The sequence below is a fragment of the Tenrec ecaudatus genome, chromosome 12 (assembly GCF_050624435.1).
Source record: "Tenrec ecaudatus isolate mTenEca1 chromosome 12, mTenEca1.hap1, whole genome shotgun sequence".
In the NCBI taxonomy this organism is placed as follows: domain Eukaryota; kingdom Metazoa; phylum Chordata; class Mammalia; order Afrosoricida; family Tenrecidae; genus Tenrec; species Tenrec ecaudatus.
This window is the reverse complement of record NC_134541.1, coordinates 38,768,479-38,781,657: the sequence shown is the minus strand read 5'-3', so window position 1 is coordinate 38,781,657 and position 13,179 is coordinate 38,768,479. Positions and strand designations below refer to the sequence as shown.

Sequence of the window (13,179 nt, the reverse complement as noted above, 5' to 3'; positions counted from 1 at the left end):
AACCACTATAATTGTTGAGGCTGTGTTTCTTTTTTCATCTTTTGGAGTGTTTGGTTGACATATTCAGTGGATCGCTCATTCAGAGAATATATGTTTACAATGCTTAGTGGTTCTTTGTCTACCATTCCCTTGAGAATTATATAGTGTCCCTCCTTATCTCTATTTTATCATTTGAAATTTGAGGTCAATTTTATCCAAGATTCTGATTGCAACCCCTGCTTTAAAAAAAAAAAATGCTGTTTGCTTGGTCTTCCTTTCTCCAGCCTTTAATTCTCAGCCTATTTTTGTCAGTTGTCTTGAGATGTGTCTCCTATAGGCAGCATATTGATGGGTTGTGTTTTCTAAGCCAGTCTGCTAGTCTCAGTCTTTTAGTGCCTGAGTACAGGCCATTGATGATCAGGGATATTCTCTCAATCTGCGGACTCTGTGATGTCATCTTATACCTTTTGTTTTGGGTGTCTTCCTACTTTCCTTTCTCATTAGTGTGTTGTGTGTGTTTGTGTGTGTGTGTATTATTTTGACTTCTTTCCATCCTTAAGCCAATGCTATCTTGGAGTCTGTTTTCTCTTTGTTGCCCTCTGGGTGAGGTTTTTCTATGTGGCGGTTCCTTCTTTATGCTTGGTGAGTGTTGTTCTTCTGCCCATACTGGGTAGGGAAGGATCTTTTGTAGGGCTGGATTTTTTCTGACGAATCCTTTGAGTTTTTCCTTGTCTGGGAAGACTCTTCTCCATATATCTTGATTGATAATTTGGCTAGGTAGGGTATTCTTGGGTTTGCATTTTTTTCCTTCAATTTTTGAAATATGTTACTCCATTCTCTCCTCTTCTTTATAGTTTCTGCTGATAGTTCTGAGCATATTCTTATTTGGGAGACTTTATATGTGATTGCTTGTTTTTTCCTAGCTGCTCTCATGACTTTCTCCTTTTCTTCAAAGTTGGATAGTTAAACTATTATGTGCCTTGGTGACTTCCTCTTGGAATTCAGCCTAGCTGGTGTTCTTTCAACCTCCTGAATGGTTCCCTGGTTTTCATTCATGAAGATGGGGAAGTTTTCCTCCAAAAATTCTCTCACTATTGTTTCAGATAAATTCTTTGTTGTGTTTTCCTCTGGTAAGCCAATAATTCTAAGGTTGTTCTGCTTCATAGCATCATACATAACTGAGGTTTTCTTCAGCTTTTCTGATGATCTTATTAGATTTTTATTTATGTTTATTAAAGTCTATTTGGTTGTCCTACAAGTCGCTGATTCTCAAGGTCCGTGTTTTTGCAACTGGTTTTTGTTATATCCTCCCTAAGCTCCTTTACTTCCCATTGTTGGATGGCCTGTATCTCCTCTATAATTTCATCCTTTTTTTATATTGTCTCCCTCATATACTGTATGACTCCAAGCAGCATTCTGAAATTTTCTTTCTGTGGCAGCTCAATGTTTGCTTCTTCTATGCATGTTGTTATGTATGGGACATCTGCTTTTGCCTTTTGTTTCTCTTGTTGTTTTTTTCATTGAGGTCGTTGGTGCTGAGGCTGTTTTCAGTGCGTTGTTTTAGAGGAGCGAGGTACCATTTGGCAGGGCTTTCCCCAGCCTCGGGTTATCTGCACAAGGTGGAGTTCACCTAGCTTGGTGTGGCACAGGTGTAAATTCCCTAGACTAAGGTTAGTGGTCTGGAGATCAGCAGCGGAGTATGATAGAACAGGAAAGAGGAGAGAATTTTTTTTTTTTAAGTAAGCCCGCTGAGGCTGTGTGGGGATATTGAGAAGAGATAGAAACAAAAACAACAATGTAGCTGAATCCCAATCCCCGCCCATGGAGCTGCAAGTGTTTAGTCCCTGCCTGAAGAGGTAGCAGTGGCAAGGTGAGGCTGTGCTGAGTAAAAGCCCCTGAGCAGCCCTCCAAGACTGTGGGGGGATAGAGAAAAGAGATGGAAACAAAGGTAACAATGTAGGTGGACCCTGATCACTGTCACAAGGGTCCGGTCCCTGCCCCGAGGCAGGCGGTACTAACTGTGGCTATATGGAGACAAAGCCCCACTACGGGCTCCAAATGGTCCCAGCTCCGGCAGAGACAGTGGCAGGGCCAAGATGAAGCCCCAGCCAGCCTCAACTGTGGTATGCCAAAAGCCACCAGCCCCTCGAAACCCTGTGCGTCTGTGCCTACGTATTTTTGTGATGCTCCTCCTACATTCTAGCAGTGTTGAATTTCCCTTTACCAACTTTCCTGGGCTGAATTCTGCGGAGTCCCTCTGGTATGTGTCACTCCATTGCCATCTTCCAGGAAGTCCCCCTTTTCATCTACTTTTATGCTTGTTGAATCATTTGATATTTTGTCCTTAGAATCTTTCAAGATCTCAAGTTGAGGCTTGATTGTTTTTTCTTGCATTCTTTCAGTATAAAATATGATGAGTGTGTTCTTCCTCTTTGGTTTCCTAACTGTAGGGCTGTGCACTGTTTATTTTAATATTTTACTTTGTCTTCTGGAGCTGTTCTTTGAAATTTTCTGCTTAACTCTTTTGCTATTTCTTCCATTTATCTTAGCTACTCTACTATTAAAAACAAGTTTCAGAGTATCTTCTGATAACCCCTTTGGTCTATTCTTTCTTGCTTGTCTTTTCAAAAACCTATTACTTTCTTAATAAATAGTGTTCTTGATTTCTTTGCACCGTTCATCAGATATCCTGTCTTTTGTGTTTAATGCATCAAATCTGTTCTCAAAACTCAGGTGGGATAGACTCAAAGCAATATTTTAGCTCTCATGGACCTGTTTTAATTTTCTTCAATTTCACCAGAATGTACAAATGAGCAATTGATTATCTGTTCCAGTCAGCCCCTGACCTGATTTCATCTGCCATATTGAGCTTCTCCGGCATGTCTTCCAAAAGATGGTGTCAATTTGTTTTCTACCTATTCCATCTGGAAAAGTCCATGTGTATAGTTATCTTCATGTTGCTGAAAAGAGATAGTCGTAAAGTAAAAGCTGTTGGTCTTGCAAAATGGTGTCATGTGATCTGCAGCTTCATTTCTACCATCAATACCATATTTCCCAACTACTGTTCCTTACTCTTTGTTTCCAAGGTTTGCATTGCAATCTCCAATAATTATCAATGTGTCTTGATTGCATGTTTGACCAATTCCAGACTGAAGACAGGTAAAATTCTTCAATTTCTTTATCATTAGCTTTAGTGGTTAGTATAAATTTGAATAACAGTTGTATTCATTGGGTCTCTGTGCTGGTGGATAGATAATCTCCTATCACCGACAATATTGTCTGTGCCCCAACATGAGGGCCTCATCATCTGGCACTATCTCTGGCAAGGTTGTGTTTCTATTCACTCATTGCTCAACATATAACAATGTTCCAATGATATCCATAGGGTTTTCAATGACTAATTCCTCGGTATTGGACAGCCTATTCCTTCTACATAGTCTGTTCTCAGTCTGAAAGCTCTGTTGAAATCTGTTCTCCTAGCAAAACAAGCTGACAGACAAGTAGGCCATATACTAATTTTCAGTTTTTATTTGGCAAAATATTAAAGGATAAATCAGATTTAATGAGTTTTCTTTAGTGGGAGTCAGTTAGAAGTCTGATGCAGGAAGGATTTGCACCCATCTCCCTGTGCTCAAGTTTGCAGTGCCTTTTAAACCTCACAGAGTGCAGTTTTATTTTACAATTGATGAGGTCACCATGAATCAGATCATGATGAGAACAACTGATCTAGGGGCTGCAGAGCTGTGAATCTTCATGCAGGAGATGGCCACACCTCTCTCCAACAGAAATGCTGTGGGTTAGATCACCAAACTTTGGTTAGCAATCAAGAACTTAGCCAATGCACCCCAGGCTCCTTATAATCATAGTGTTATGTTGTTATTGGTCCTGGCAATCTTATGTGCAATGGATGGATACACTGCCCAGCCTGTGCTCACTTCAAACTTGATCCCGTGCTTCATGCCCTGGGTCCAGCCACTGTGTCTATCCATCTCCTTGAAGACCTTCCTCTTTTTATTATGCCTCTACTTTACCAAACATGGTGTCTTTCTCCAGGGGCTTGTCTTCCTGGCTACCTGTCCAAAACATATAGTAGGAAGTCTCACCATCCTTGTCTCTAAGGAGCAGTCTTCCCAGGCTTCTTCCAAGACAGATCGGTTTGCCCTGTAATAGTCTGTGGTCCTTTCAATATTCATCTCCAGCAGCACAATTCAGATGCCCCATTTCTTCTTCAGTATTCCTTTTTCAATGTCCAACTTCCACATGCATTTTAACGCAATTGAAAATACCTGGACTTGGGTCAGGTGCACTTTATTCCTTGATATATCATCCTTATCTTGCAATACTCTAAAGAGGTCTCGTGCAGCAAATTTACCGCATGTAATTCATCTTTTGATTTTTTAACTGCTGCTTCCATAAGCATTGATTGTGCATTCAAGCAAGGTAAAATCCTGGACAGCTTCAACCTTTCCAAAGTTCTCACCAAGCAAGCAAGATTGTGTCATCTCCATATCACAAGTGGTTAATAAGCATTCCCCTCTAATTGTATAGAAATATCATAAATATTCAATATAAACATTATATATTTTTTTTACTTTTTAAATGGACAATTTCTGATCCCCAAACTACCAATCTCTTCTAGGGTCTTTAAATGAAAAAAAGAGAGTTTAGTACTGCCAAGCCTTCATAGACAGTAATGGACAAGACTAGCACTTCCCTAGGAGCACTCTGCCTGCAGGAATTCTGCTCTAGGATGTAATCACCAGTGTGCTGAGGCCTCTGGTGGGAAGTACTTGGTTTGATCTATTAACTCTGACTGCCTACACTCACTGAACTCTCATTCTGGACCTTTTGAAAGTAACACACAGTGGCATGCTGCAGACGAGATTAAAGTTGAGAAGGAAGAGAGAGGCAAGTTCTTCTCCTTGGTATTGATTAGAAAGAGGAGATGGAAATCTCTCAGCACTAGATTTTCTGAAGGGCGAGCTAAAGTCCTGGAATATAAGAATAAGCATAGAAGAATATTGGCTAAAGCAATTAGAGCAATATTCTCAAATAGGGCTCCCAGGCCAGGAATCTCAGCGTCACCTTGGAACTTACGGAAATGCACATCTGTGAGCACCACCAGGGATACTGATTCTGAAAATCTGGATGCCACCATCTGTATTTTAACTAGCTTGTGGGTGGTTATGATTCACTCTAGAGTTTGAGAACCATTGAATTTGAGAACAAAAGGCAAACCAGACTTTGAGCGATCCCTGGGAGTTGGGAGATTCTTGGCTTTCCTGTGTGAACTCTTAAATTAGAGAGAGGTCTGATTGGCATATGCCATGAAGTTGCTCAATTGACTGGGATCCCTATGTGCTCTGGACAAACTGTTTCCAAACATAGGTCTGATTTTCTGTGTCATTCACTTTTCACTTCACAAATGTCTACCATGTGAAGTGTTATGAACAACACAGGAGATATGTAATATTGCCAGGAATTCAGCCCCAGAAGTTAAATGTTGTCTTATTCCTGTAAAATAATTATGCACTTGTCTCATTTCCTGCTGACTGACTTTCCCTTGGGACTAGGATCCAGGAAATCGTTGCGGCAGGTGCAGTTATAACAGATGTTACCAGGACTCAGACAGCTCACTGCTTCCCCTGATTGTTGTTAACGGAATAGTTCCTCTTCGCAGAAATCACCCTGAATTGTTAATGAGAAACATCTCTTTCCTTGCAATGCATTGTATTTTTCCAAGGAACTAGACTTTCTTCTGAAAACCCAGAAAACCTCTCCTGTTGACTGTGGGCTGTAGAGGGAAATGCGTGTTTTGTTTTGCTTTTACTTCCACCTCATATAAACTGACTGCCTCTATGCTCCTTCAAGTTTACCCTTCTAAGACTTCAATGACCTAAAAACACACTGTCTCTTGTAAACCGCATCCCTGGGAAGTGGTTCTTTTCAAAGGACTATAACTAGAATAAGGTGACAGAAAGAGGAAAATATGTGAAATTGAATTGTTTTAAGAACACAGAATGATTTACAGAGGCAAACAAAGCAGAGAAGACTGGTGGATAATCATGGAACCAATCTGGTTCAGACACTGGTGAAGCTACTCTGTGCTTCACTGTAAAATGGGAGTAATTGTTAGAGGGTAAGAAGGTCAATGGAATGATTTAGTTAGTCAAATTGTGAAAAATCCTTCAAACAATGGAAAACATTAAACACGCAATAGTGGCTATTATAATGTTCTTATTCTTTTTTCTTTGGGAAGATTGTTATCATTCAATTTTTAATAGTTATAGGCCTATTCAGACTATCATTTTTTTCTTTTTCTTTTTTTAACAGTTTTATTAGGGGCTTAAATAACTCATCACAATCCATACATACATCAATTGTGTAAAGCACATTTGTACATTCATTGCCCTCATCATTCTCAAAACATTTGCTCTCCATTTAAACCCCTGGTATTAGCGACTCATTTTTCCCCTCCCTCCCAGGCCCACCCTCCCTCATGAAACTTTGATAATTTATAAATTATTATTTTGTCATATCTTTCCCTGTTCAATGTGTCCCTTCACCCAATTTTCTGTTGTCTGTCCCCCAGGGAGGAGGTCACATGTAGATCCTTGTAATCGGTTTCCCCTTTACAACCCACCCTCTCTCTACCCTCCCAGTATCGCCACTCACACCACTGGTCCTTAAGGCATCATCTGTCCTGGATTCCCTGTGTTTCCAGTTCCTATCTGTACCAGGGAACATACTCTGATCTAGCCAGACTTGCAAGGTAGAATTGGGATTATGATAGTGGGGGTTGGGTGGGAAGAAGCATTTAGGAACTAGAGGAAAGTTGTATTTTTCATCATTGCTACATCGCACCTTGACTGGCTCATCTCCTCCCTGATATCCTTCTATAAGGGGATGTCCAGGACTATAAATGGGCTTTGGGTCTCCCCCCTGCACTCCCCCCTTATTCACTATGATAAGATTTGTTTGCTCTGATGATGCCTGATACTTGATCCCTTTGACACCTCATGATCACACAAACTGGTGTGCTTCATCCATGTGGACTTTGTGGCTTTTGAGCAAGATGGCCGCTTGGTTACCTTCAAGCCTTTAAGACCCCAGATGCTATATCTTTTGATAGTCAGGCACCATCAGCTTTCTTTGCCACATTTGCTTATGCACCCATTTGTCGTCAGTGATCATATCATGGGGGTGAGCACATAATATGATTTTTTGTTCTTTGATGCCTGATAACTGATCCTTCGTCACCTCGTGATCACACAGACTGGTGTGCTTCTTCTGTGTGGGCTTTGTTGCTTCTAAGCTAGATGGCCGGTTGTTTACCTTCAAGCCTTTAAGACCTGAGATGCTATATCTTTTGCTCGCCGGCACCATCAGCTTTCTTCACCACATTTGCTTATTCACCCTCTTTGTCGTCAGCAGTTGTGTTGGAAAGGTGAGCATCATAGAATGCCAATTTAATAGAATAAAGTATTTTTGCATTGAGGGAGTATTTGAGTGGAGGCCCAATGTCCTTCTGCTACCTTAATATAAGCCTATAAATTTGTGCACATAGATCTATTTCCCTATCCTCATATATAAATATATTTGCATATGTACATATCTTTATCTAGACTTCTATAAATGCCCTTTCCCTCCCAGTTCTTTCCTCTATTTCCCTAGACTTTGCTACCATCCCACTACCATGCTCAGTCCACATCAGGGTTTCAGCAATTCCTCTTGGTTACACTACTCTTGATCATGCCATACCAGACTTGCCACACCCTCCTCACCACAGAGTTGGATCACTTGTTTCCTTTTCCGTGAGTTTGTTAACACCACTACCTTTCCCCCAACCTCCCCCTCTCCCATGTCCTGCCCAAAACTGTCAGTCCCCTTGTTTTTTCCTCCAGATTATTCATGCAGCCTATCTTATTTAGACAGATCTGCAGAGATAATAACATGCACAAAAACAAGACAGAGCAAAAGCAAGCAACAATATACAACAAAACAACAACAATGACAAAAAATACCCACCAAACAAAGAAAAGCTTGTAGGTAGTTCCAGGATTGTTTGTTGGCCTTTAGGAGTGCTTTCCAGTCCAGTCTGTTGGGGCACCATGCCCTGGTCCCAAAGTCTACCTTCAGCATTCCCTGGGGACGTTGTCACTCTATTCCCTTGCTGTTCTGTTGCACCCCCTTAGTGTTTTGCCTCGGTGTGGCGGGATCAGATCAGGTTCAATTCCCACACTGTGCCTCTGGTGTTATCCCCTGTATGGCTCTAAATCAGTGGGGGTGTCATGTCTCATAGTGGGGCTAGCCATATGGTCCTCTCTATGGACTGGCTGCTCTAATTGGGGTCATGGTCCTCATGGCCTGGTGGGCCAGGGTGTGCTCCACTCTCTCCTCCTCCCCCTTCATCTACTCCTGTGTGCTCTGATCAGGCATGTCCCTCTCCCAGAGCTGCAGATTCAATGATGTCCTTTGAAATAAATTCTTCTTTTGGGAGGGGTAGGTGTCCATGTAGTAGTTGGGATTGGGGACAGCCCCCCAGACCCCTCCACTGGTTCCATACTGCACGTTGGCATGTTGCATTCATGTCTTGAAGCACGAGGTTTACGTCTGGTCCCTCTTTCCCTGTGAAGGTATAAATAATACCCTCCCATTGGGTGGGTTACGTCCCTGTGCCCCCGCTACCCATTTCTTTATTATTATTATTATTTTTCCTTCCCACACCTCTTTTTTAGTTGTCTACCATGTGTATCCCTGTATTTGTTCTGATCCCTGCCACATTACCTCGTCCTTATCCCAGGAATGTTTATAAACAGTAGCTTTTTCCCTACACCTTTTGCATTTTTAAAAAACACTTACCTCAGCAGACTCACGTCGCGCTTGTCCTTTTGTGCTTGACTTACTTTGCTTAGCATGATTTCATCGAGTTCTTCCCATGCAGTGATGTGCTTCAAACGTTCATCACTGCTTTTTAGCGATGCATAGTACTCCATTATATGTATACACCACAACTTTTTAACCCAATCATCCGTTAATGGAAATTTGGGTTGCTTCCAACTCCTTGCAATTGTGAACTGTGCCACAATGAACATTGGAGCACAGATGTCTGGCCTTGGTTTGTTTCTTGCCTCTTTGGGGTATATGCCCAGTAGGGGGGATTGCTGGGTCATATGGTAACTTGACTTTCATCTGTCTTAGATATCGTAAGATTGATTTCCATAGTGGTTGTACATTCTTACAGGTCCACCAGCAGTGGATGAGAGTTCCTTCTCCCCACAGCCCTTCCAACACTTGCTGCTTTCTGATTTTTTGAATTGGGCTATCTTTGAGGGTGCTAGGTTGTGCCTCGTTGTTGTTTCAATTTTCATTTCTCTTAAGGCTAAAGCTCGAGAACATTTTCTCATATGTTTGTTGGCCATTTGGATTTCTGCCCCCTGTGAAACTTCTGTTCAGGTCTTTTGCCCACCTCCTCAGTGGGCAATTAGTTTTTTCTTCTTTTTGAAAGCTAGCAAAGAAATGTAGAATTTAATAATAAGGCCTTTGTCTGATGTGTAATTGCTAAAGATGATTTCCCAGTCTGTGAGCTCTCTTATTACTCTCTTGGTGAATTCTTTCTATATACACAGGTGCTTTATCTTCAGTATATCCCATTTGTCAATTTGTGCCTCCTCTGTGTTTGTGTCCTTTCCTATTTCTGATAGCCTATGTATTCCCTGTGTCAAAGTTCTCAAGTTGGTCCCAATTCTCTCATTAATGGCCCTAATAGTTTTGGGTTTAACGTCAAGATCAGTGGTCCACCTTGAGTTCATTCTTGTGCATGGAGTGAGAGAAGGATATTGCTTCATTTTCATGCAGGCACAGATCCATTTTTTCCAGCACTACTTGTTAAAGAGGGCATCTGCTTCCCATTGGATATTTTGGGGGTCCTTATGAAAGCTCAGTTGTCTGTATGTTGATTATTTTATTTCTGGGTTTTCAGTTCTTTTCCATTGGTCTGAGTATCAGTCATTGTACTAATACCATGTGGTTTTCACAACTGTGGCTATATAATATGTGCTAAAGTCAAATGCAAGTCTTCTCACTGTGTCTTTCTTCTTGAGGCGTTCTCTGCTAATTCCGGGCTTCTTCCGTCTCCATATGAAGCTGGTAATCAGTTTTTCCATTTCTTTGAAGAAAGATGAGGGTAATTGTATCAGGATTGCTTTAAATTTATATAGTGCCTTTGGCAGAATTGACATCTTGACTATATTGAGTCTTCCAAACCGCGGGCATGGGATATTCTTGCGTTTGTTGAGGTTCCTCTTTGTTTCTTGTAATAGTGTTCAGTAGTTTTCCCGATATAAATGATTTTAAAAAAAATTTAGTCAGGGATATCCCTAGATATTTCAGTTTGTGTTTGGCTATTGTGAAGGGTACCACCTTTTTGATCTCTTCTGTGGTCTTCTCTGATGTGCATAACACTCCGATGCACTTCTCTTTTTTATCTTGAATCCTGCCACTCTGCCAAACTCCACTATTGCTTCCAGTACTCCCCTTGTGGAACTTTTAGGATTTTCCATATATAAAAGCATATCATCTGCAAATAACGATAGTTTCACCTCTTCCTTGCCCAAATGAATGCCTTTGATATCTTTTCTTTGCCTTATGTTGTTAGCTAAAATTCCAACATGATTTAAATAAGGGTGGTGACAAGGAGCAACCTTCTCTGGTCGCCTTTTTCAGTGGGATTGTGTCAGTCTTTTCTCCATTGACTACCACGTTGGCTGTTGTTTTTTCATATATAGCTTGTATTGTCTTCAGGAATTTTCCTTCCATTCCTATCTTCTCAAGGGTCTTACAGGAATTGATGTTGTTGAATGCTGTTTCTGCATCTATCAATATTATCATGTGGTTCTTATAGTTTTTCATGTCAATGTAATGAATAATACTAATGGTCTTTTGTTCTTTGAACCATTCCTGCATCCCTGGTATGAACCCCACTTGGTCATGGTGAATTATTTGTTTTATATACTCTTGTATTCTGTTTGCTAGTACTTTGGTAAGGATTTTTGCATCAATGTTCATTAGGGATATTAGTTCTCAGTTCTTGTGGCATCCTTGCCCGGTTTTTAGTATCAGAGTTATACTAGCTTCATAGAAGGAGTTTGGGGGTGTTGCCATCTTTTTCTATGTTCTGGAGGAGTTTGTGTTAGTTGTTACCTAAATGCTTGGTAGAATTCTCCAGTGAAGTTATCTGGTCCAGGGGCTTTTTTGTTGATAATCCCTTGATAACCTTGCCTATTTCTTCTATTGATATGGGTCTGTTGAGTTTCTTGACGTCCATTGAGGATAGTCTAGGGAGGGATTCTTTTTCCAATAATTTGCCCATGTCTTCCAAATTTTTGAATTCATTGGTGAACAAGATTTTGTAGTACTGTGTAACTATCCTTTTGATTTCATTAGGGTCTGTTGTAATGTCCCCTCTTTCATCCCGTATTCTTGATATTGAAATCTATTCCCTCCTTTCTTTGGTTAGGTTTGCCAGAGGCCTGTCGATTCTTTTTATCCTTTCCAAGAACTAACTTTTAGCAGCATTAATTTTTCCATAGTTTTCTTATATTCCCTCTCCTGAATCTCAGTCCTGATTTTTATAATTTCTTTTCTTTTGCTATTAGTAGGATTGTCCTGCTTACTCTGCTCTAGTTGTTGTCAATTTTGTGCCGGCCTATCAATCACGAGTCTCTCTTCATTTCTCAAGTGTGCATGTATTGCTATGAAACTTTCCTCTGATATCTGCCTTTGTTGTGTCCCATAAGATTTGGTACACCATATGCTCATTTTTGTTGGTTTCTAGAAATTTCCTCATTTCATCTCTGATCTGTGCCAGTATGCACTCCTTTTGCAGTAGAGAGTTATTCATCCAACAATTGTTTGCTCTTGTTTTCTTCGTCTTCTTTTTGTTGATTTCCATCCTTATGGCACGGTGGTCAGAGAGAGGTCTGTATGATATAAATGTGCTTAAATTTATGTAGATTCGCCTTATACCCAAGTATGTGGTCTATCTTTGAATATATGGCATGTTAGCTTAAGAAAAATGTGAATTTGTTTGTATTTGGATGAAAAGATCTGTAACTGTCTGTCATGTTAAATTGTCTAATTGTAGTGTTTAGATCTATATCCTCCTTTTTGAGCTTCTTTTCCTGTGATCTATCTTTCTCAGAGAGTGTTATATTGAAATCACTATAATTGTTGAGACTGTGATTTTTTTAAAATCTTTTGGAGTGTTTGGTTGACATATTCAGTGGGTCCCTCACTCGTGGAATATATGTTTACAATGCTTATTGGTTCTTTGTCTACCATTCCCTTGAGCATTATATAGTGTCCCTCCTTATCTCTTTTTATGGTTTGCACTTTGAGGTCAATTTTATCCTAGATTAGAATTGCAACCCCTGTGTTCTTTTTTGAATTGCTCTTTTATTGGTATGCCTTTTTCCAGCCTTGGATTCTCAGACTAATTTTTTCTGTAGACTTGAGATGTTTCTCTTATAGGCAGCAGATTGATGGGTTGTGTTTTCTTTTTTTCCTTTTTTTCCCCCCACTGTGCAACGCACTTCAGTGCCTGAAGCCCACGGGGGTAAAGGCAGGCAATGGTTCGGGGTGACAGTTTGCTTTTGCATGGGACACTGTGAGAGGCCCATGGGACCGGACCTGCCACAAATCCAAACCCATGCACGGGTTGTTTTCTAAGCCAGTCTGCTGGTCTCAGTCTTTTACTGTCTGAGTTCAGGCCATTGATATTCAGGAATATCTCCATCTGCGGACTCTGTGATATCATCTTATAACTTTTGTTTTGGGTGTTTTCCTATTTTCCGTTCTCATTAGTTTTTTGTATGCACGCGCATATGTTTGTGTATTATTTTGACTTCTTTCCATGCTTAAACCAATGCTATCTTGGGGTTTGTGTTCTCTTCGTTGCCCTCTGGGTGAGTTAGTTCTATGTAGCGGTCTCTTATTTATTCTTGGTGAGTGTTGTTTTCTGCCCATATTGGGTCGGCAAGGATCTTTTGTAGGGCTGGGTTTCTTCTAATGTATTCTTTGAGTTCTTCCTTTTTTGGGGAAGACTCTTATTTCTCCATCTATCTTGATCAATAATTTGGTTGAGTAGAGTGGTGTTGGATTTGCCTTGTTTTCCTTCAATTTTTGGAATATGTTACTCCA

General features: G+C 40.6%; 1 non-coding gene across 1 annotated transcript; it reads right to left on the bottom strand.

The window, feature by feature from the left end:
* Positions 1-12,557: 12,557 nt before the first annotated feature.
* LOC142423641 (small nucleolar RNA SNORA42/SNORA80 family) lies at positions 12,558-12,692 on the bottom strand. Its single transcript, XR_012779248.1, has one exon. It is a non-coding gene; the product is annotated as a small nucleolar RNA SNORA42/SNORA80 family (small nucleolar RNA).
* Between the last annotated feature and the right edge of the window lie 487 nt (positions 12,693-13,179).